The 20161-nt window shown below is 47.9% G+C and overlaps 1 protein-coding gene across 3 annotated transcripts in view; it reads left to right on the forward strand.

Moving 5' to 3' along the window:
* The first annotated feature begins 1174 nt into the window (after window positions 1-1174).
* Window positions 1175-20161, forward strand: part of DDC (dopa decarboxylase) — an 84468-nt gene continuing 65481 nt past the window's right edge. For 2 of the 3 annotated variants that reach the window (XM_026501716.4, XM_057304415.1), the window contains exon 1: window positions 1175-1324. The gene's annotated coding sequence lies outside the window, so the exon portion shown is untranslated. Of the gene's footprint in view, window positions 1325-9064; window positions 9115-20161 lie in introns of those variants that run through there. The other variant, XM_057304414.1, reaches the window with a different exon arrangement.

A 20161-nucleotide genomic window follows, 5' to 3' on the forward strand; every position in this document is an offset into this window, starting at 1 on the left:
AATCAGGAGAGTAGAGACAATTTACTCTTGTCACCCGCTGACCCATTTTCCAAGGGCCAGAGTGATCTTAATGAAGACATACAGAAGCTCAGGTCAGGCTTTCTGAAAACACTTCAATGCCTTCCACTGCAGTTGGAGGAAATACAAATTAGGAACCGTGGCTCAAAAGACCCCCTGCTTTGTACAGACCTTGTGGGGGGTAGACTTCTTTCAGGGTTTGCAATGGTCTTTCTAGCCTCACTGCCTTCACAGATGCCATTCCCCATAGGGTGCCCTTCCCTTGCCCCTCCCTTGCCCCTCCACTATGAGGACAATTACTTCTTTGGGGTCAGCTGATGTCAGGCAGCACATGGAGGATTAGTATGTGTGCCTGTAGGGCTGACTTGCTCCTCCTTCTCCTTTCTTTCCTCCAGTCGCTCTTGGAGAGGTTTAGAGTCTCCTCACTGTCATTCTTCTTCCATCCAGGGTCCCAGTCCTAACCATGAATCCTGGGTCCCCACCCCACCCCCGGCCTATCCAGGCCCCCAGGGGGCAGAACACAGAGAGCTCTTCCCTCCTCCAGCCTGTGACTAGTGCCTCAGGCCATGGCCATTCTGTGCTCCCTGTCTGTGCCCAGTCCTTCCATGAATGGCCTGAACACGGCCTCACGCCCCCTCTGCCCTTTGTACCTGCCGAGACCCAAGCTCAGAGCAGCTGCAGGTGCACCAGAGAGGCCAACGCCCGCCACCCCCCACCGCTCCCTGCAAACCTCTCTGCATGTTCTCAGTGACCCCTCTCAGCCGAGCTTTATGCCCCGATAAAATTCTCTCAACTGTGTTTTCTTCTGTAAATCTGTCAAAATCTCGTCCACAGTATTGTTCTCTTAACCATCATTTCAGTGGTGGGGGAAGGAAGAGCTAGTGCCTGCAGGCTCAGTCGGCGGCTGTGGAGAAGGCTTCCCATGGTGCGAGGTGGGAATTTATGGGAGGATCTAATGAGGCTGAAAAATTGAAACTGGGGCTGTTTGGGGGAAATGTGGGAATCTGGTGTCTGTCCAGTGGTAAGAAAAATCCACACTGCAGGGACTGTAGATGAAACGAACTGGCTTTGAAGAATGAGCTTTTCCCTATAGGTTTCTCCAGATTTCCTTGACCTTTAATCACGAGCAGAAATTAATGTTTAACCAGCCCAGGAGGCTGGCAAAGCAAGGATAGGAAGCCATCTGGATCTCAAGCTACAAAGAGGGACCTGTCTGAACACTGCTTGGCCACATTTTCCTCAACCCCCAGAGTCAGCGAGTCTCCTGAAGGAGAAAAGACTCAGAAGGAAGTAGGATTCCCAGCAAGTAAGTCCCTGGCTTCATACTTAATCAGATGATTATTGTTGGAAACTGCAACCTTGACTCTCGGTCCCAAGGTACTGAACGTTTGCTTAACGTTAGGTCACCTGAGGACTGGACTTCGCCACTGGTCAGGTGCTGTTAGTTAGGGCTGTCAGGGCCATAGGGGGACTGACCCTAGGTACTCACATGCACACAGTCCTGTGTGCAGCTCGTGTGTGGCCAGGTAGATGCTGGGGAGGATTTCCTTTCTGTCACTCAAGAGCCAAGGCAGGACAGACATGGGCATGTCTTGTCCTTACCACTCGCTTCCACTGGGGTCTTGGGTCCTTTCTTCCCCTCAGTCTCTGTTTCTTCCTCTCTGAGATGGGGATTTTTCTAACACCCACCTTGTCAGGTAATTGTGAGGATTCAATCTCATAATGTCCAGAAAATATCAGGCACTTGGAAGATGTTAGAGAAATGGTGACTCTTCCCTTTCCTGTAACATCCGGAGTCTCAAAGGAAAATCCAGAGTCTACCTGTGCACTGTGATCAGAGGAGAACTGAAGGGTCTCCCCTGCCAACTTGCCTTGCTGATTACAGTCCCATCAGAAGATACCATTCTTGAGAAGATCATTGCTTCTCCATCAGGCTGAAGTTAAAACAAATGTTCCTGAGTGTTTAGTGTGTGCTGGGATTCACCTTCGTCATCTTTCACATATCCTCATTGGACACACGAGAAACTGAGTCAGGGGAGGTGAGGAGGACAGTCGTGCGAGGCCTCCTGGTGTGCAGCCACGAAATTAGCACTTGGGTGTTGTTATGGCACAGCCTGGCTCCGGCTACCCTGCCCTCCTGGGAAAGCAGTTTATTTTTAAGGCACTTACCCTGTGCCAGGCACAACAGTGGTCACATGAACCCCTCGGACAGCAGGGAGTGGGGTCTGGAGGGACAGGACCGGAGATGCAGGACTGTTGGCGGGAGGGGGATGGGAAGTGTGGAGGTGAGGAATGTCAAGGCATGGCCGGAAGGTGACAAGTGCAGGACTGGACACAGGCTCGAAGGCTCTGGGCTTCCAAGGTGGCCTGAGGGCACAGCAGGCATTATCTAGATGCACAGCCTGGGGGCCCAGTGCTCCCAGTTCTGAGGTCCCTTATTAGAGCACGCTGAACCCCTGTGGCAGTCTGCCCTGCTCTCAGTCAGCCTGGCAACCCGGGGTGTTGGGTCCAGGAGGTGACAAGTGGTCCTCTTATTGCTGGGGTAAGTCATTCCAGGGTTCAGCCTTGCTCTTGCTCTCAGCGCTTGGCTGCATGGAAGTGTGCGATAGAGAGGAACCCTAGAACTCTCACTCAGGACGTCCTCACCGAGTGGATAGATGGCATTTTGGAACCAGGAACATGTTGGTGCTGCTTAAAATTTAAATCATGACTTCCAGACTTGTAAAAACCACTAAATAACACGTGAAGAAATACGGCCATCTGCACGGGGTGCCATCCCTGAGCTTCACTGCACCCCAGCCTCCAGCGGCAGGAGAGAGGCTCAAGGCTGCTGATCATAGCTAAGACTGGTGAAGAACAGCAGTGTGTTCACATTTAACAAGGTCATTAATAAGTGATCTATGAAAGTAGTTTATGGCTACATAAAATGATAAAAGGTTCAGTCCACCAAGAAGATGATCAGCTCTAGACAGGTAGCAGCCTAGGGGAAGAATAGAAATACACCTTAAATATAGTAAGCAAATCTTGGCACAATTGTGGGGAGACATCTTCAAACTCACCATCATAAGGGAAATGTTCAGCACGTCATCAGCAATGATAGTAAGCTGGGTGATTGATCAAGGGAACAAAAATACTAGATTTGGAAAATTTCAATAAGTAACCACTTTGGTGTATTGGACATAAATAGAACCCCTCACCGGAGAGCTAGAAAAGATGCTTTCTTCTCAAACACACATGAAATGTGACAAAAACCGAGCACGTAATAGGCCATCGCCTAAATCTCAACACCTGTCAAAGAAGCACTATCATACCAGCGAGTCCTCTCAGTCCAATTCAGCTCAGTTCAATTCCATTCAATTCAGTTCAGTTCAGTTCAAATTTTTTTTAAAAATAAAAATTGCTATATATGTCTGGAGTTTTTCTGAAGGGCTACCACATAACTGATGCATCAAGGAAAAAATATAATGGAAATGAAATAATACTCAGAAATAAATGCTTGTTTTAAGCTTGAGATATGCCTTGGAAGCAGTACATAGAAAAAAGCATGTTTTAAAGGCTAATATTAGAAAGTGAAAAAGGACAGAAATTGAGACATTCAACTAAAGGTGCTAGAAAAATAAGAGAATGAGGATAACTGAATGCAGGCAATAATAAGATTAAGAGGAAAAATTAATGAAAAAGAAAATAAAGGTAGATAAGGGCAGATCAACAAAGCCAAAAGTTTTTCTTTTTTAAAACTAATAAACTAGAAATAGTTCTGGGGCATCTGGGTGGCTCAGTTGGTTAAGCATCCAACTCTTGATCTCAGCTCAGGTCTTGATCTCAATACTAACTAAAGACAAGAAGAGGGGAAAATAAATAATATTGTAAGAAGAGGGGACATTATTATAGGGGCGCCTGGGTGACTCAGTCAATTAAGTGTCCAAACTCTTGGTTTCAGCTCGGGTCATGATCTCAAGGTCATGAGATCAAGCCCCACATCAGGCTCCACACTCAGCGGGGAGTCTGCTTGGGATTCTCTCTCTCACTCTCCCTCTGTCCCTCCTGCTCATGTACTGTCTCTCTCTAAAATAAAATTAAAAGATAAATCTTAAAAAAAAGGGGGGACATCATTATAGATTCAACCAAGCAAAATGATAATGAGTATATTATTAAAGCAAACAAACCTTTGTCATTAAATGTAAAAATTTTTAATTACATTACATTTACATTTGAAATAACACCAACGGAAATAGAAATCCTACTGAATGGTCCTGAATAATAAAGAAATTGATTTGTTAAAAGTATTTCCTCAAACATGGGAGGAGGGACAAATGATTTTTTATGTATGATTTGTCACACTTTGTCAGTGATTGGTTAATTCTAAATTTCAAAATTATGCAAACTGCTTCAGAGAATTAAAAAAGAAGGGTTTATCCCCAATCTATGAGATCACAGAATCTGACTCTAAAACTAGAGAAAATCCATAGTAGCAAGAAAAATTATAATTTTATTCATGAGAAGGAAGTAAAAAATTCTATGCAAGTGGTCAACACACCATAGTTTTATACCTAGAAAAAAAGGATATTTGAGAATTAGAAAATGTGCTAATGACATTCATCATATTAATAATTTAGAGAAGGAAACTATATGATTTTCTCTTTTGATGCAGAAAATACTTTGATAAAATTAAACATCAATTTATTATAAAAGTAGGAACAGAAGAAATCTTCTAATAAAAGATTTTCAAAAAAAACCCTGTTATTAATAGTGAAATGTTAGAAGCATTCTTTTTATTCTTTTATATTTTTATTTATTTTTTATAATAATTTTTTATTATGTTAGTCACCATACAGTACATCCCTAGTTTTTGATGTAAAGTTTCATGATTCATTACTTGCGTATAACACCCAGTGCTCCATGCAATATGTGCCCTCCTAATACCCATCACCAGCCTATCCCAATCCCCCAACCCCCTCCCCTCTGAAGCCCTCAGTTTGTTTCCCAGAGTCCATAGTCTCTCGTGGTTCATTCCCCCTTCTGTTTACCCCCCCTTCATTCTTCCCTTCCTTCTCCTACCGATCTTTCTGCTATTTCTTATGTTCCATAAATGCATTCTTTTTAAAGTCAACAAGATGAAGATGTTCACAACTGCTTCTGTTCAACAATGTCACGGAGGCCTTAGAACAGTGCAAGGCACATATGGAATCCTTTTTCTTTTTTTTATCTGTAAGGATTTATTTGTTTGAGAGAGAGAGCTAGCAGGGCAGGAGGGGTGGGGGAAGGAAGAAGAGAATCCCAAGCAGAATCTGTTCTGAGTGTGGAGCAGACATGGGGCTCGATCTCATGACCCTAAGATCATGACCAAAGCTGAAACCAAGAGTGGGACACTCAACCAACTAAACCAGCCAGGTGCCCCAGAACACATATTCTTAATAGTAATGTAGTGTCGTTTGTCAATCTTTTATGGTTAACTGATTGAGTGAATCGTGAAGAAATCCTTCCTGCTCAATGTCATAAAAATGCGTGTCTGTTGTCCTAAAAAGTTTGCCTTTCACAGTGAAGGATTTAATCTATCAGAAGTTTATTTTTGTATATGAATTGAGAAACAGGTTTAACTTCACTTTATTTCCAAGTAGGTGACCAGTTGCCCAGAATTGCTTGATAATCTATCTTTATTGATCTGCAATTCCATGTTTATCAATTGTCCATATATTTGCAGGATTTTTTTTCCAGGCTCTCTATTCTGTGTAATTGGTCAGGTGTCTATCCTTGCATCAACACCACGGCATTTTTTACAGCTTCATCTGTCTTGGTGAGTGTAGAACAAGACAGTAATATCCTTCTTTCTCAAGAGTACACTGGGCCTTCTTGGACTTTTGCGTTTATAGAGTCGAGTATCTGTGTTGGGATTTAGATTAGAATGATATTGAATCTGTTAATCACCTTGAGGAAAATGGAAATATTTACAATATTGAGCAGGCATTTATTCCCATTTATTTAGATCTACTTTAATGGCTCCCATAAACTTTTATAAGTTTCTTTGTCCAGGTCTTGCAAGTCTTCTCTTAGATTTTGTTACATTCACTCCTATTGTCTTGTTCCTAATGTAAGTCGTGTCTTGCCATGATCACTGTGGGTGGGCAAAGCAGCCGGCCACCATCACACCTTGCAGGGGGTGGAGGCAGATGGAAGCCCCGCCTCTGGAGCCTGAGGTCTTAGCCCTCTGCTGTGTCTTCTTTTTATTTATTTATTTTTTAAGAATTTATTTATTTTAGAAAGAGAAAGCAGTGGGGGGTGGAGGAGAGGCAGAGGGAGAAAGAGAATCTCAAGCAAGACTCCCCACTGAGCACAGAGCTGGAGACGGGCTTGATCTCATGACCCCGAGATCATGACCTGAGCTGAAACCAAGAGTCGGACACTTAACTGACTGTGCCACCCAGGCACCCCCTGTGTCTTCTTTTTAACCGCTTATGTTAGGCAGGGTAGTGCGCTGCCTCAGACCTTTCAATGACTTGGCTTTCTCTCCAAACACAGGCTGGGTCCCCAGCTTCAGGCCTCCTGCCTGGGCTGTGCCCTCTTCACCAGCTTTGCAGCACTGGTCACAGTGGACAATTGTGGATTTCTCTCTGCTCATTCATTCTTTCATGGTCTGCCTCTCCTCCTGGAAAGCCACCCAGCAAGCAGATCTGCTGTGTCCAGCATGAGGGCGGGCTGGCCTGCTGGCGAGGAATATGCTTGCTGTGTGACCCTGCCGTTTTTCCTAACCTCTCTGGGCTTCAGCTTCCTCATCTGTAGAATGGGGATAAGAATATCTACCCTGTGAGATAGTTATGAGGGACTGAACGAGTTTATGTAGAAATGCCTGTAATGAAATCTTCATAAATGTATTTTTTAAAAGATTTTATTTATTTGTGAGAGAGAGAGGCGAGAGAGAGAGTGAGCCAGGGGGAGGGGCAGAAGAGAGGGAGAAGCAGACTCCCCTGCTGAGCGGGGACCCGGAAGCAGGGCTCGACCCCAGGACCCCGAGATCATGACCTGAGCTGAAGCCAGATGCTTAACCGACTGAGCCACCCAGGTGCCCCCAATGCTAGGTATTATTATAGTGACTCTTTATGGTATGGAGGATTTCACTTGATTCTCACACCCCTTTGTTCAGAGGTCTGTGCGGGAGTCAGCCCCTCACCATACCTCTGTCCTTCTCTGCATAGCATCCCTGTCTTCATCCAGGGTTTACCAAGCAGTGTGCTGGGAGGGGGGGCTCCTGTCAGACCCCAAAGCCCTTGCCAGAACCCTGTGCGTACAGCTGCCTGCCGCTGACCCAGACAGGTTTGTCTCTCTTCCCGCAGAGTGCCTGGTCCTGCCTGCTGCTCGTCTGCAGTAGCCCATCTCAGGGCTCCGGGATGAACAGCATCCCAGCCTCCTGCCCTCACCCAGCCACTGAGGGGGGAGGAAGCCGCGCACCGGGCGCTGGGCTCCTCACCAGCCCCCCATCAGCCCCACTGACCACCTGCCGCAGGCCCAGCCCCTCCATCGAAGGCCCTGCCACTGGTCAGAAGTGCAATGCATGTGTGTGTGTGTGCGTGTGTGTGTGTGTGTGTGTGCATGCGTGGTGGGAACAGAGGAACTGCCTGCCCCTCCTGACAAGGGTGGGCTCTGCCAGTCCCCCTTTCCAGGTTCCCAGGGCTCTGTACACACCTTAAAAGAGAAATGAACCCTGCCCAGATTACTGTACTGATCAGCCCACCTGATCCTGCCTGAGGGGGGGTGGAGGAGGAAGGAAGCCCAAGAAATCTTGCCATTTGCGATGGGCCTTGAGGCATTATGCTAAGTGAAGTAAGTCAGAGAAAGACAAATACTATATGATGTCACTCATATGCAGAATCTCAGACACAGATCACACAGAACAAAAACCCAGACTCCAGATACAGAGAACAGATTGGCAATCGCCCGAGGGGACGGGGATGGGGCGGGAAGGGGGGATGGATGAAGGGGGTCGAGAAGTGCGAACTTCCAGCTATAAAAGAAAGAAGTCATGGGGATGTAATGGGCAGTGTGGGGGTACAGTTGATCATATGGTATCAACCTGGAGTGGGGACACAGGTGCCTAGACTCAGGCTGGTGATCATTTCACCACGCATGCAAACGTCTGATCACTATACCATATGCCTGAAAGTAACATAATCTTGTATGTCAGTTATACCTCAATTAGGGGCGCCTGGGTGGCTGTCAGTTAAGCATCTGCCTTCAGCTCAGGTCATGATCCCAGGTCCTAGAATCGAGACCCGCATCGGGCTCCCTGCTCAGCGGAGAGCCTGCTTCTCCCTCAGCCTGCTTGTGCTCCCTCTCAATCTTGCTGTCAGATAAATGAATAATATCTTTTAAAAAAGTTATACCTCAATTTAAAAAAAGCCAAGTGCAAGACTGCATACCGGTTATAAATCACTAGAAAATCTATCTTCAGTAGGAGTTTTTAAACATGTTCTCTTTAAAAAAGAAAGGAAGGAAGGAAGAAAGAAAAGAAAAGAAAGAAAAGAAATGTGTGTTTTGAATGCTGGTAGGCTTCAGGGTTAAAAGAACAGGGTTAAAAGAACTGATCTGGACTAATGGAGCCTCCCGTGTGGCCCAGGCACAGAGGGGCTTAGGAGCCTCCCCGTCACCCCCACGCAGCGGGCACAGCCGGCTGGGGACTGGCCGGGTGAGCCTTCCTCGCTTGCCTTCCCCACCCTAGTCCTTCCTCCTTGAAAAGCCAGGACGTCCGCTGTTGCTCAGAGGTTGCCTTGAAGGTCTCCACGTGTCTGGGTCCCTCACAGAGCACTGGAGACACACAGCCCTTTCTCTGTGGCCTCTTGCCTCTGGCCCCTGCGGTCTCCACTGTCTCCGTGGTCCTGCTCTGCCCCCACCCGGCCCTCGAGTCCGGGGTGGGGACCAGGAGGGCGGGAGGTGGGAGATGCTGCCGGGTAAATACACAGAGCCAGCTGCTCTGATTGGCTTTGGGGAGGCGGACACTCTGTCTATATAAATGGCAATCACATCCTCTGTGCCTTTTAACTGCCACGGAGGAGAGGAGAGAGAAGAGAGAGAGAGAGAGAGAGAGAGTGCACCTCGGGGCTGCCTGTGAGTACCGCTCTTTGTCCTTGTAGCCTGGGGGACCAGCCCCACTGGAGAGTCCAGCTCCTGGATGGCTGTGACCTGGGGTCTGGGGACCAGAGGTTTGCCTGTTGCTTTAAGCCGGGGGGCTTTCCCCTGGCTGGCTTGGGACGGCTTGGCACCCAGCTGTGGGCTGGTGGGACACACCATAGGAACTTTTTACAGGCATAGGTGCCAACTGAAGTCACCTGCCTTGGTGTGTGTCTCTAAGCAACAAGTCAGGTAAAGAAGCAGAAACTTCTGTTGGTTTTGTTAGCCCGTGTTCTCTGAGCCATGATAGCAACATAACAAAGCGAGTGGAAATGAGCTTCCAGGCTGGAGCCCACGGAGGCCGGGAGACTGGGTGGGAAAGGAGGTGGCTAGGAACCAGGTGGACCCAGGCTGCAGGGAGGGCACAGCACATCCCCTGCCTGGGCTCCTGCCCTCAGTGTGTAGGAGACTAACAGTCCCCCACAAGATGGTTGTAAACACCTGCTCTGATGTTTGTAAGGGGCGGGGCACACAGTAGGTGATCAATAATGGGAGCTACAGTATTAACAAGCTGGTCACCTGCAGGTGGGGATATGGGAGGGGGTTGAATTCCCTGTCCCGGGAAATATTGTTTTCTCCAGTTTCCCAGGGAAGTTCAAGCAAGTGATCTGGGATTTCCCCCCTAATCCTATTTCTCTCTTAAAGGTTCCAAGAGCTGGGTGCTTCCACTTGGTTTCTCATTCAAAGGGGCAGCATTTTCCCCTCTGAAACAGAACCCAAAGCAAAGATGCCAGTCGCAGCATCAAAGCTGGCCTCTTTGGGTTTCCCAGGCTGCCGGAGAGAAACAGACCCTCTCTGCTGGGGTTGGGGGCAGCCTGTGCAGTCCCCGGGCAAAGACAGCAGATATCCTGGAGCAGTTCAGACATAGGCAACACGAGGAGGGTCTGAATGGTTCTGAAAGGGAGAAAATTGCGTCCTTTACCTCTTTCCCTCTTCTGGACACGTGGTGGGGGTGCCTCTGCGTACAGCCAGTTTGATGAAAATGATTTTTAAAAAAACCAACAACCCTGCCAAACCCTTACAAATCCAGATAAGTAGCTGGGGGACTTATTTACATCTGTTTTCCTCCCTCGAGGATGTGGCTCATTCTTAAGGTCTTACCCTGTAACCTTGGAAACTGAGTCCGGTGGCAAGTTTGGGGAAAGACTCCAGGAAAATCAGACTTTGTGCGCAAGAGAGGTCCCAAAGTGTCTCAAGGTGCCCATCAGCATTTCTGGAGGAGGATGCTCAGGGCATAAGGGGGCAGAACATAGGCACCGGGCCTCGGAGGAACAGGTCCGGTCTTCCGAGGGCACAAACCCACCAGGGAAACTGCCTGGAACCGTGTGGGCTGAGACCAGCCACCTGCTTCCCTGAGCCCATCTCCGCATTTCCAGAGCGGGAACAGTATTGCTACTTTGCAAGGCTGACGTGAAGATTGGGAGGACACCGCTGCTCTGTGTTCAGTGACTATTTCAGCATCTGCTTGGGTTTGGAGGAGGTGGGGGAAGCACTCCTCCCGGGCCACGGAGGACAGCGGAGGTGCTCCAGCCTCTGCCCGTCTCTGCCCAGGTGGGGGCTCAGGTCAGAGCTGTCACCCGTGCCCCTGCTCTTGTGTGTGGCAAACAGGCAGCAGCCAGACACACGTTGGGCAGCAGATGCTGCCTCCCGAGCCCAGACCAGAGCCTCCTCTGCGTGGTCACAGGCGGCAGGGGGCTCAGGAGAGCATGCCCACCCAGCCGCAGCTGTCAGGGGAGGAGGCTGGCTTCAGCATCCAAACCCCCACTGCTCCCGTTACTGGTTGCATAGCCTTGATCAGGACACTAACCCCTCTGGACGTTGGTCAAACGGTGGTAATAACACTCACGGGCAGCACTGTTGAGACAGGTGATGAGATACGGCATACAACCAGGCTTGCAGAAGTCAGGCAACAGTGGCTCATCGGGTTTTTCGGACAATAGGATATGGCAACCCTGGGTCACTGTGTTCTCGAGCTTTGACTTGGGGGAGCCTCAATCACAGATTTCTTGGCAACGCTGGGGACAGGCCAGCAGCCACCTCCAAGGACTAACAGGGAATTCACAGTCAATATTTACCATGGACCCGATTCGTGAAAAAAACGGAGACTCACCAAAAAGTCTGCCAAAGCCAACTAAACAAACTCACGACAGCAGGTGTTGCGTGTTTGAAATAGATGATAAATCAATATGTGTGTCAGCCACAGGACGTGACTGCTATTATGAAAAACACAACCAACTAGAACATAATTTAATAGTCTCGAGTCTGTGGAAAAGGCAGATGATGGTGGCCTTTTGTGACCTATTAAAGTGACTACAAGAGAGCAAGAGAAAGGGGGTGAGATTTTTAAGGGGGAGGAGAGGTGCTTTCCATGCAAGGAAAGTGTCTTCTGGAAGAGCAGGAAATAAAATGGAAACAGAGGGGGTGACATTAAAAATCGGAATTACTGGATGGTCTTGTATAAACTTTTCAGAATAGTGAACAAATGAAAGTGTGATAAAAATTTTTTAAAAATGTTAAATTTCAATTTAAAATAAGTTTAAATTTAAAATGTGAGCAAATGATAAAACCTAGATAAAAGATGGGCCGTTTGTTCTTGCCGGGCTGAGTGGCGGGTGACGTGCTTTCTGGAAAGAAACCGACAACATGCAAAAGAACAGGAAACCTTACACCTGTTAATTCCATTTGGGAATTGACATCTTCAGGGACAAATTCAATAGGAAGACAAAGCGACGTGCCTCACGACGGCAGCAGCAGACGGGGGGCAGGCACGCCGGGAAGTGTGCCCAGGGGGGTGAATAAGGGTGCATGTGTGCACTCTATGAACATAATGTTGCTTACTGTAATGGGGCAAATGGGAAACATAAGTGAAAAAAGAGGTACCAAATAATACACATACCTTGGTGACCACTGTCCGAATTGTCCAAGATCAGACATAAATAGAAATAATAGCAGCAAGTTGGTTGCCACCATATTTTTCTTCTGAAATTGCTTAAAGTATTCGTTTCTCAGTCAGCATCACATGTCAGGATATGTTTGCAGGGATGCAGGTAGAAGCCGCAGTATGTTCCCATGGGAGGAAGAGCAAAATCGCGACACGGATTTCTCTATTGGTCGTGCCCATCAAGAACTGTCAGCCAGGAAAACACGCAGCCGGAGTGCTGTTCATTAACCAGGGCATAGAAAGAACCAGCGGCGCAAAGTTCCCTCCTCTTTCACACCCAAGGAGCCTGAGGCTCGGTCGTTGTCCCAGGCGGGGATTTCCTCCTGTTTGCCCTGCACTACCCTGGGGTTCTGTCACCGCCAGATGACCCCACCAGGTCAGGACTGTGTTCTAACGTGATGATTTCCTAACATCAGTAGCAACAAATATCAGACACAGACAGCCTCAGAGCCCGGGGGCCTTCTGCCTCCAGCATCTCGCTGCCCGGTCTACAGGGGGAGGACGCAGACAGCTTCTAGGAGCAGAGCTGGGACCCAAGCTCGTCTGCCTACTCCGATCCCACATGCGCGCTCTTTCCCCTCCCCGTGGCTGCTAAGAGGAAAAGCAAAGTCCTGGGCAATTGCAGGCTTGGATCTGATTCTGTTCAGTGTAGCTGGGAACCTCTCTAATGCTGGCCAACCTGGCCAGACAGGAGGAGGCTTCCTGGGCGTCCAGCACTGATCCGGTAGAACTCGTGCCCGTCAGCTCATGCCTTTGCAGGTTAATGATTATGCACCCTGTTGAGAATTCTTGGTAGAAGGGCCATCTGACAGGCTGGCGGTGGGGGTGTGGAAGGGTCAGGTGGCTTGGCCACAGGCACGCCTCCAGCAAAGAGCTGGAGCCAGCCCACTGTGTTCGCCTGGGCCATGACCCCCAGCTGAGCAAGAGAGGCCTTGTGGAAGCTGCCTGGACCCGTATGGCCTCTAGGGGGCGTCTGGGAAATCCTCACTGGAGGCTCAGGTTGAGACCGGTTTCCTGAATTTCGTCCTACCATTTTCAAGGTTTGTCAACCCATACCCTGGCCAGGGTTGTTGGGGATGTGCCAAACCTGTGCTTGAGTCCGGTACATTCAGGAGGGGCTAGGCCAGGGTGCAGGGTCCAGCCGTGTCCCTAGCCTCTCGGTGCCAAGGCCTCTCCATTTGTTCCGGGAGATGGTAATGGTCCTAATAAGGTTATTATGAAGATTAATAAGAATACGTGCCATGAGGGATGTCTGGGTGGCTCAGTTGGTTAAGCAGCTGCCTTCAGCTCAGGTCATGATCCCAGGGTCCTGGGATCGAGTCCTGCATCGGGCTCCCTGCTCAGCAGGAGTCTTCTCCCTCTGCCTCTGCCCCTCCTCCCCACTTGTGCTCGCTATCTCTCTCACTCTCAGATAAATAAATAAATAAAATCTTAAAAGAAAAAAATACATGCCATGAGCTTCATATGATGCTGGGCACCTGTGAGCTAGTATAAATGCTGACCAATCAGATTCAACAAGGACACCCCAATGTACGTGAGAGTAACTGAGGGGAAGGCAGTGGGACATGCGTAATATGAGGTACCTGCCTTAATTATTGGACTTACAGGGAAGGGTGCTTTGGCATGAAGGATGCAGTGCTTGGAAAGCTTTACCACCACTTGCTTCACATCTGGGAAGGGCTGTGACATCTCCAGGCCCTAACATTTCAGATGTCCCATCTGTAAAACTCGGGTGGTGCTAACTCAGGCACAACAAGCTTTAAATGAGTTGGAAAGCCCATCTTGGAGCTCCAGTTCTGCCCCTTTCCTCCAGACCCCTGCTCCCAGGCACCTGGATCCTATAAGTTTTGCCAGTGGGAGGCACTGGTGGGAGATTGGAGGACAGAGGTATCCCCCTCTGCTGTGACACTGGCCAAGGCTCCTCCGTGGTGCCAGCTCTGTCTGGGCAAGCCTGACCAGGTCTCCGCTTTGCACAAATGACATGGGTCACGCCTTGGGGAGCACAGTCTGCTCCCTGCATTCCTCCGATCTGGGTGGGAATGGGGCATAGAGGCTCCAAGGGGTTAACTGGCCTTCCTCCGTTACCAGAAGCCACCCAGTTAATAAGCAGTGAAGATAAGGTGCAAACCCAGGACTCTGAATTCAGAGTCCACACTCTCTCCTGCGTGCGCACCACCTCCTGGGAACACCTTCGACTGTGCTTGCTTCTCCTCCCACCCGAGCGAGTCTGTGGAGTTTCTCGGTAGCTTTTAGACCTTGTGTGCAGAGGGCCTTGCCGACATGACGTCTTCATGCAAGACTGACTTGTTAAGACAGCTTTCTGGAGGAATGTGGGGCTACGCGTGTAGAGCAAAGGCTCCGAATTGCGGGCTCCAAGAGGAGCAGTTGTAGGAAAGTAGGTCTGAGCCCTAACCCTGCCCCAGTTCTGTGCCCACCTCTCGCTATGCAATCTCAGTGTGCATGAGCACAACCCAGAGTCCCAGGGCTTGAAAAGAAGCTGCGAGGTTTTTGATGACTGCTTCAATTTCTTTGCTGGTTATGGGTCTGTTCAGGTTTTCTATTTCTTCCAGTTTCAGTTTTGGTGGTTTATACGTTTCTAGGAATGCATCCATTTCTTCCAGATTGCCTAACTTGTTGGCGTATAGTTGCTCATAGTGTGTTCTTACAGTCAGAATTGTTTGTATTTCTTTGGTGTTGGTTGTGATCTCTCCTCTTTCATTCGTGCTTTTATTTATTTGGGTCCTCTCTCTCTCTCTCTTTTTCTTTCTCTCTGTCTCTCTCTCTCTCTTTTTTTTTTTTTTTTTGATAAGTCTGGCCCAGAGTTTATCAATCTTATTAATTCTTTCTAAGAACCAGCTCCTAGTTTCATTGATATGTTCTGTTCTTTTGGTTTCTATTTCATTGATTTCTGCTGTAATCTTTATTATTTCTCTTCTCCTGCTGTATTTGGGTTTTATTTGCTGTTCTTTCTCTGCCCCTTTAGGTGCATGGTTAGGTTGTGTATTTGAGATCTTTCTTGCTTTTTTTTTTTTTTTTTTAGATTTTTTATTTATTTATTTATTCGACAGAGAGAGACAGCCAGCGAGAGAGGGAACACAAGCAGGGGGAGTGGGAGAGGAAGAAGCAGGCTCATAGCAGAGGAGCCCGATGCGGGGCTCGATCCCGGAACACCGGGATCACACCCTGAGCCGAAGGCAGACGCCCAACCGCTGTGCCATCCAGGCGCCCCTAGATCTTTCTTGCTTCTTAAGAAAGTCTTGTATTGCTATATACTTCCCTCTTAGGGCTACCTTTGCTGCATTCCAAGGGTTCTGACCTGTCGTTTTTTCATTTTTGTTTGTTCCCATGGATTTTTAAAAATTCTTCTTTAATTTCCTGTTTGACCCGTTCATTCTTTAGTAGGATGCTTTTTAGTCTTCATGTATTTGGGTTCTGTCCAAATGTCCTCTTGTGGGCATTAAGGAGGGCACTTGATGTAAAGAGATCTGGGTGTTGTATGCAACTGATGAATCACTGAACTCTGTCTCTGAAACTAATAATACACTGTATGTTAATTAATTGAATTTAAATTTTTAAAAAAAAGAAAAGAAGCTGCATTTACAATACAGCGGGATTTCCGTTTTATAAACAGATGAGCTTGGGAACCATGGATGGAGCAAAAGGTGAAATCATGTTTCACCAAAGGAGAGGGAGGAGCTGTTGCTGCTGGTTCTAGTGCACAAAATGAGGTACTTTTGCTCAGTTAATACATTTACTTTTATTTTTTTAAAAAAAATAGACTGCTTTTTAGAGCAATTTTAGGTTTGCAGGAAAATTGAGGAGGAAGTTCAGGGAGTTCCCATATATCCCCTCTGCCCACCCCACCCCTGCTGCTGCACCCCCCCCCCCCCGCCGCCCGCACCATTACCCCTAGATTTAATAAAAAGTTTTACCTGAATGCCAACTCTGAGGAGCACTTCACTCATTATCCCGGTTAGTCCCCCGAGAGCGTTTAGAGGTGGCATTTTCACCAGGCGTCTTTGTGCGGGGCTGAGAGGGAGCACCAGAAAGGGGACGATGTGTCTTAGCGCTGTCCTGACTGAAGGCCGTGCCCCTGGCTGTGGCCTCTCGGGGGCTAGTTGGGATTCTTCACAGGCTACACAGCCACTGAAGAAAATGCTAATTTGAATGACGTAAAGGTCCTGAACGACTTGTTAACTAGGGTCTTAGGAGTTATGGAAGAGCGTGGGGCATTTCTTCCAAGGCAAGCTGGAGCTAGCCACCCTTATTGTTAGAAGGCTGTCATTGCTAGAAGCTTCCTCATGGTCTGGGTTAGAAGCATTTCTCGTGTTGGGGTTATTTATGCTTTTGCACCAACAGAGGAAATGTTCATCAGGAAACCAGGTGACTCAGGGGAACATCAGCCCAATTACTTTTGTGCCTAGATTGAGACTGATGTGCTGGAGGAAAGAGACAAGGCCTCAGCGCCCTGGGGGGAGAAGCCTGTTTTGAATCCTAATTATGGTTCATTTTTCCTGGAATAGTGTATAAAAACAGTAAGCACTTTTCTTTTTATCAGGTTAGAAGAGGAAGGCCAGGAAAAGCTGCAATGTCCTGTGTCCCAGGGTTTGAACCAGACCATGACTGCCGAGCCCCAGCAGGCAGGACCAGACAGATACAGAGCACTGCCTTGCTGTGGGTCCCCGGCCCTCCCAAGGGACTGACTCTCTACCCCCCGCCCCTGATGGCCAAACTGTGGGCTTGGTTGGTCCTGCCAGTTCAGCTGTGTCATCACTGAGGTCCCACGGACACTCAGCCTCCTGACCCCCATGACCTGTGAGACAAAATCTAGGGCCTGGCTTGGGTTCTGGCCAAATTGCTGTGGCGAAGGTTGGTCCAGGCTCTGTTGGAGCCGGACGAGAGGGAAGCTCAAGTCCAGGGTGAAAGTTCAGGGCCTCGACTAGGCAAACTGAGTCATTAGTGAGGCTGGAGGGCCAGAGGCTAGGCATGAACTGGACATGAGAGGCCCCCACGGGGGTGGGTCAAGGTTCTGTGGGGACCATTATCTCTCTCTCTCTTTTTTTAAAATACTTTATTTATTTGAGAGAGAGAGAGAGCGCAAGCATGAGCAAGGGAGAGTGGCAGAGGCAGGGGGAGAAGCAGACTCCCCACTGAGCAGGGAGCCCGACGTGGACTTGATCCCAGGACCCTGGGATCGTGACCTGAGCCCAAGGCAGATGCTTCACCGACTGAGCCACCCAGGCGCCCTGGGACCATTGTCTCTTGTGGCTTTTCCTGTGATAGATACGTGATGGGCTTGTCTTAAAGGTAAAGAATAGGGTATAACAGGGCATATTTCAGAAATAAAATGTTCACAGGACCAGATTTCCATTCGTCACTTCATATATTCATCATTCATCCCTCTCAGTCAGCAAGCATTCGAGGCGCTCAGTGCGTTCCCGGGCCCTGAGAAAGCAAAAATCAGCAGTTGAGGAGTCAGCATGGAGAAGCCCCAGTTAGCAGATTAAGGCAGTGGGACGAGAAATCACAAAACCAAATAAGCCCTGGGCCAGGCAGGAGGGACGAGGGGGTGCAGAGGAGGTCAGACCTGCCGGAGCGTGTGGGGCCGGAGCTGTGCCCTGCAGCTGAGAAGCTGGGTGGGCTGGTGGGGTGCCTGGAGTGCGGAAGTCCGGGGATGAGCTGGGTCCCTGCACCCACGCAGCATGACAGCAGCTGCACGGAGATCACCGGGACTGGCCCGCCCAGTGATCAGATTATGCCCACAGAAGCTCTTCAGACGGCCTGGGGAGGCATCAATCACATGCTCTATCACTGTCTACATCTTCCAGCCAATATTTGCCCAGCCTGGGGGCATGAGATATCAAACAGCTCCACAATGAGCACGAGATTCTCTGAGGCTTTGGAGATGCCGGTTATACCCTATTCTTTACCTTTAAGACAGCCATAACCACAAGCCCATCACGCATCTACCACTAAGAGCCTTCTGGAAAGGTCTTTGTGGGAAATGATAGGCAAGTGAATGGCAGAACAACTAGGACGTAATGAGCCAGTCCTGTCTTACAGTTTGGGAATATCTCTTCGGAGGGTGATTTGGTGTGTGTGTTTCCATTTTTCCTGAAGCATCCCGTGTCGCCAGTCTGAGCTTCATTGTTCCTGCTAGAAAGGAGCGGACGATTCTCTGGGAAGCAAAGCATCTTTCTTAATTGTGCCCAACTCCTCACGCTGGGTCTTCTGCCTGTGCCTGTGCTACCCCACAGCAGGGCACATAGAGATCACCCGAATATTTACTCCACGGGACATTTTTTTTAATAATAATTTTTTATTATGTTATGTTAGTCACCATACAGTACATCCTTAGTTTTTGATGTAGTGTTCCATGATTCATTATTTGCGTATAACACCCAGTGCACCATGCAATACGTGCCCTCCTTAATTCCCGTCACCGGGCTAGCCCATTCCCCCACCCTCTTCCACTCTGAAGCCCTCAGTTAGTTTCCCAGAGTCCATAGTCTCTCATGGTTCATTCCCCCTTCTGTTTACCCCCTCTTCATTCTAACTGGCATAAGGTGGTATCTCAATGTGGTTTTGATTTGAATTTCCCTGATGGCTAATGATTTTGAACAGTATTTCATGTGTCTGTTAGCCATTTGTATGTCTTCATTGGAAAAGTGTCTATTCATATCTTCTGCCCATTTTTTGATTTGATTATTTGTTTCTCGTGTGTTGAATTTGAGAAGTTCTTTGTAGATCTTGGATACTAGTCTTTTATCTGTAGTGTCATTTGCAAATATCTTCTCCCATCCCGTGGGCTGTCTCTTAGTTTTTTTGACTGTTTCCTTGGCTGTGCAGAAGCTTTTTATCTTGATGAAGTCCCACATGCTCATTTTATCTTTTGTTTCTCTTGCCTTTGGAGATGTGTCATGAAACAAGTTGCTGTGGCCGATGTCAAAGAGGTTACAGCCTATGTTCTCCTCTATGATTTTGATGGATTCCTGTCTCATATTGAGGTCTTTCATCCATTTGGAGTTTATCTTCGTGTATGGTGTGAAAGAGTGGTCAAGTTTCATTCTTTTGCATGTAGCTGTCCAATTTTCCCAGCACCATTTATTGAAGAGACTGCCTTTTTTTCCAAGGGATGTTTTTTCCTGCTTTGTCAAAGATTAGTTGCCCAAAGAGCCAAGGGTCCATTTCTGGGCTCTCTATTCTGTTCCATTGGTCTATGTGTCTGTTTCTGTGCCAGTACTATGCTGTCTTGGTGATCACAGCTTTGTAGTATAGCTTGAAATCCGGCAACGTGATGCCCCCAGCTTCGTTTTTCCTTTTCAACAATTTCTTGGTGATTCGGGCCCTTTTCTGGTTCCACACAAATTTAAAGGCTGTTTGTTCCAGATCTTTGAACAATGTCATTGGTATTTTGATCAGGATGGCATTGAAAGTGTAGATTGCTCTGGGTAGCATAGACATTTTAACTATGTTTATTCTTCCAATCTATGAGCATGGAATATTTTTCCATCTTTTTGTGTCTTCTTCAATGTCTTTCAAGAGTGATCTGTAGTTTCTAGAATTTGGATCCTTTACCTCTCTGGTTAACTTAATTCGGAGATAACATATGATTTTTGGTGCTATTGTAAATGGAATGGATTCCCTAATTTCTCTTTCTTCAGTCTCATTGTTCGTGTAAAGAAATGCAACTGATTTCTGAGCATTGATTTTGTATCCCGCCACATTCCTTGCAACAGCAATCAGACAGCAAAAAAGGGATAAAAGGTATTCACATAGGCAAAGAAGAAGTCAAACTGTCTCTCTTTGCAGATGACATGATACGCAGATGACATGATACCCAAAAGACTCGAACCCCAAATTACTAGAACTTATAGAACACGGTACATTTTTTTAAAAAGATTTATTTTATTTATTTTAGAAGGCGAGTGCAGGGGGGAGGGGCAGAGGGAGAGGGAGACAGAAACACAGCAGACCCTGTGCTGAACATGGAGCCTGACACAGGGCTTGAACTCAGAACCCCAAGATCATGACCTGAGCAGA

Source organism: Ursus arctos, unplaced genomic scaffold (assembly GCF_023065955.2).
Source record: "Ursus arctos isolate Adak ecotype North America unplaced genomic scaffold, UrsArc2.0 scaffold_3, whole genome shotgun sequence".
Lineage (NCBI taxonomy): Eukaryota > Metazoa > Chordata > Mammalia > Carnivora > Ursidae > Ursus > Ursus arctos.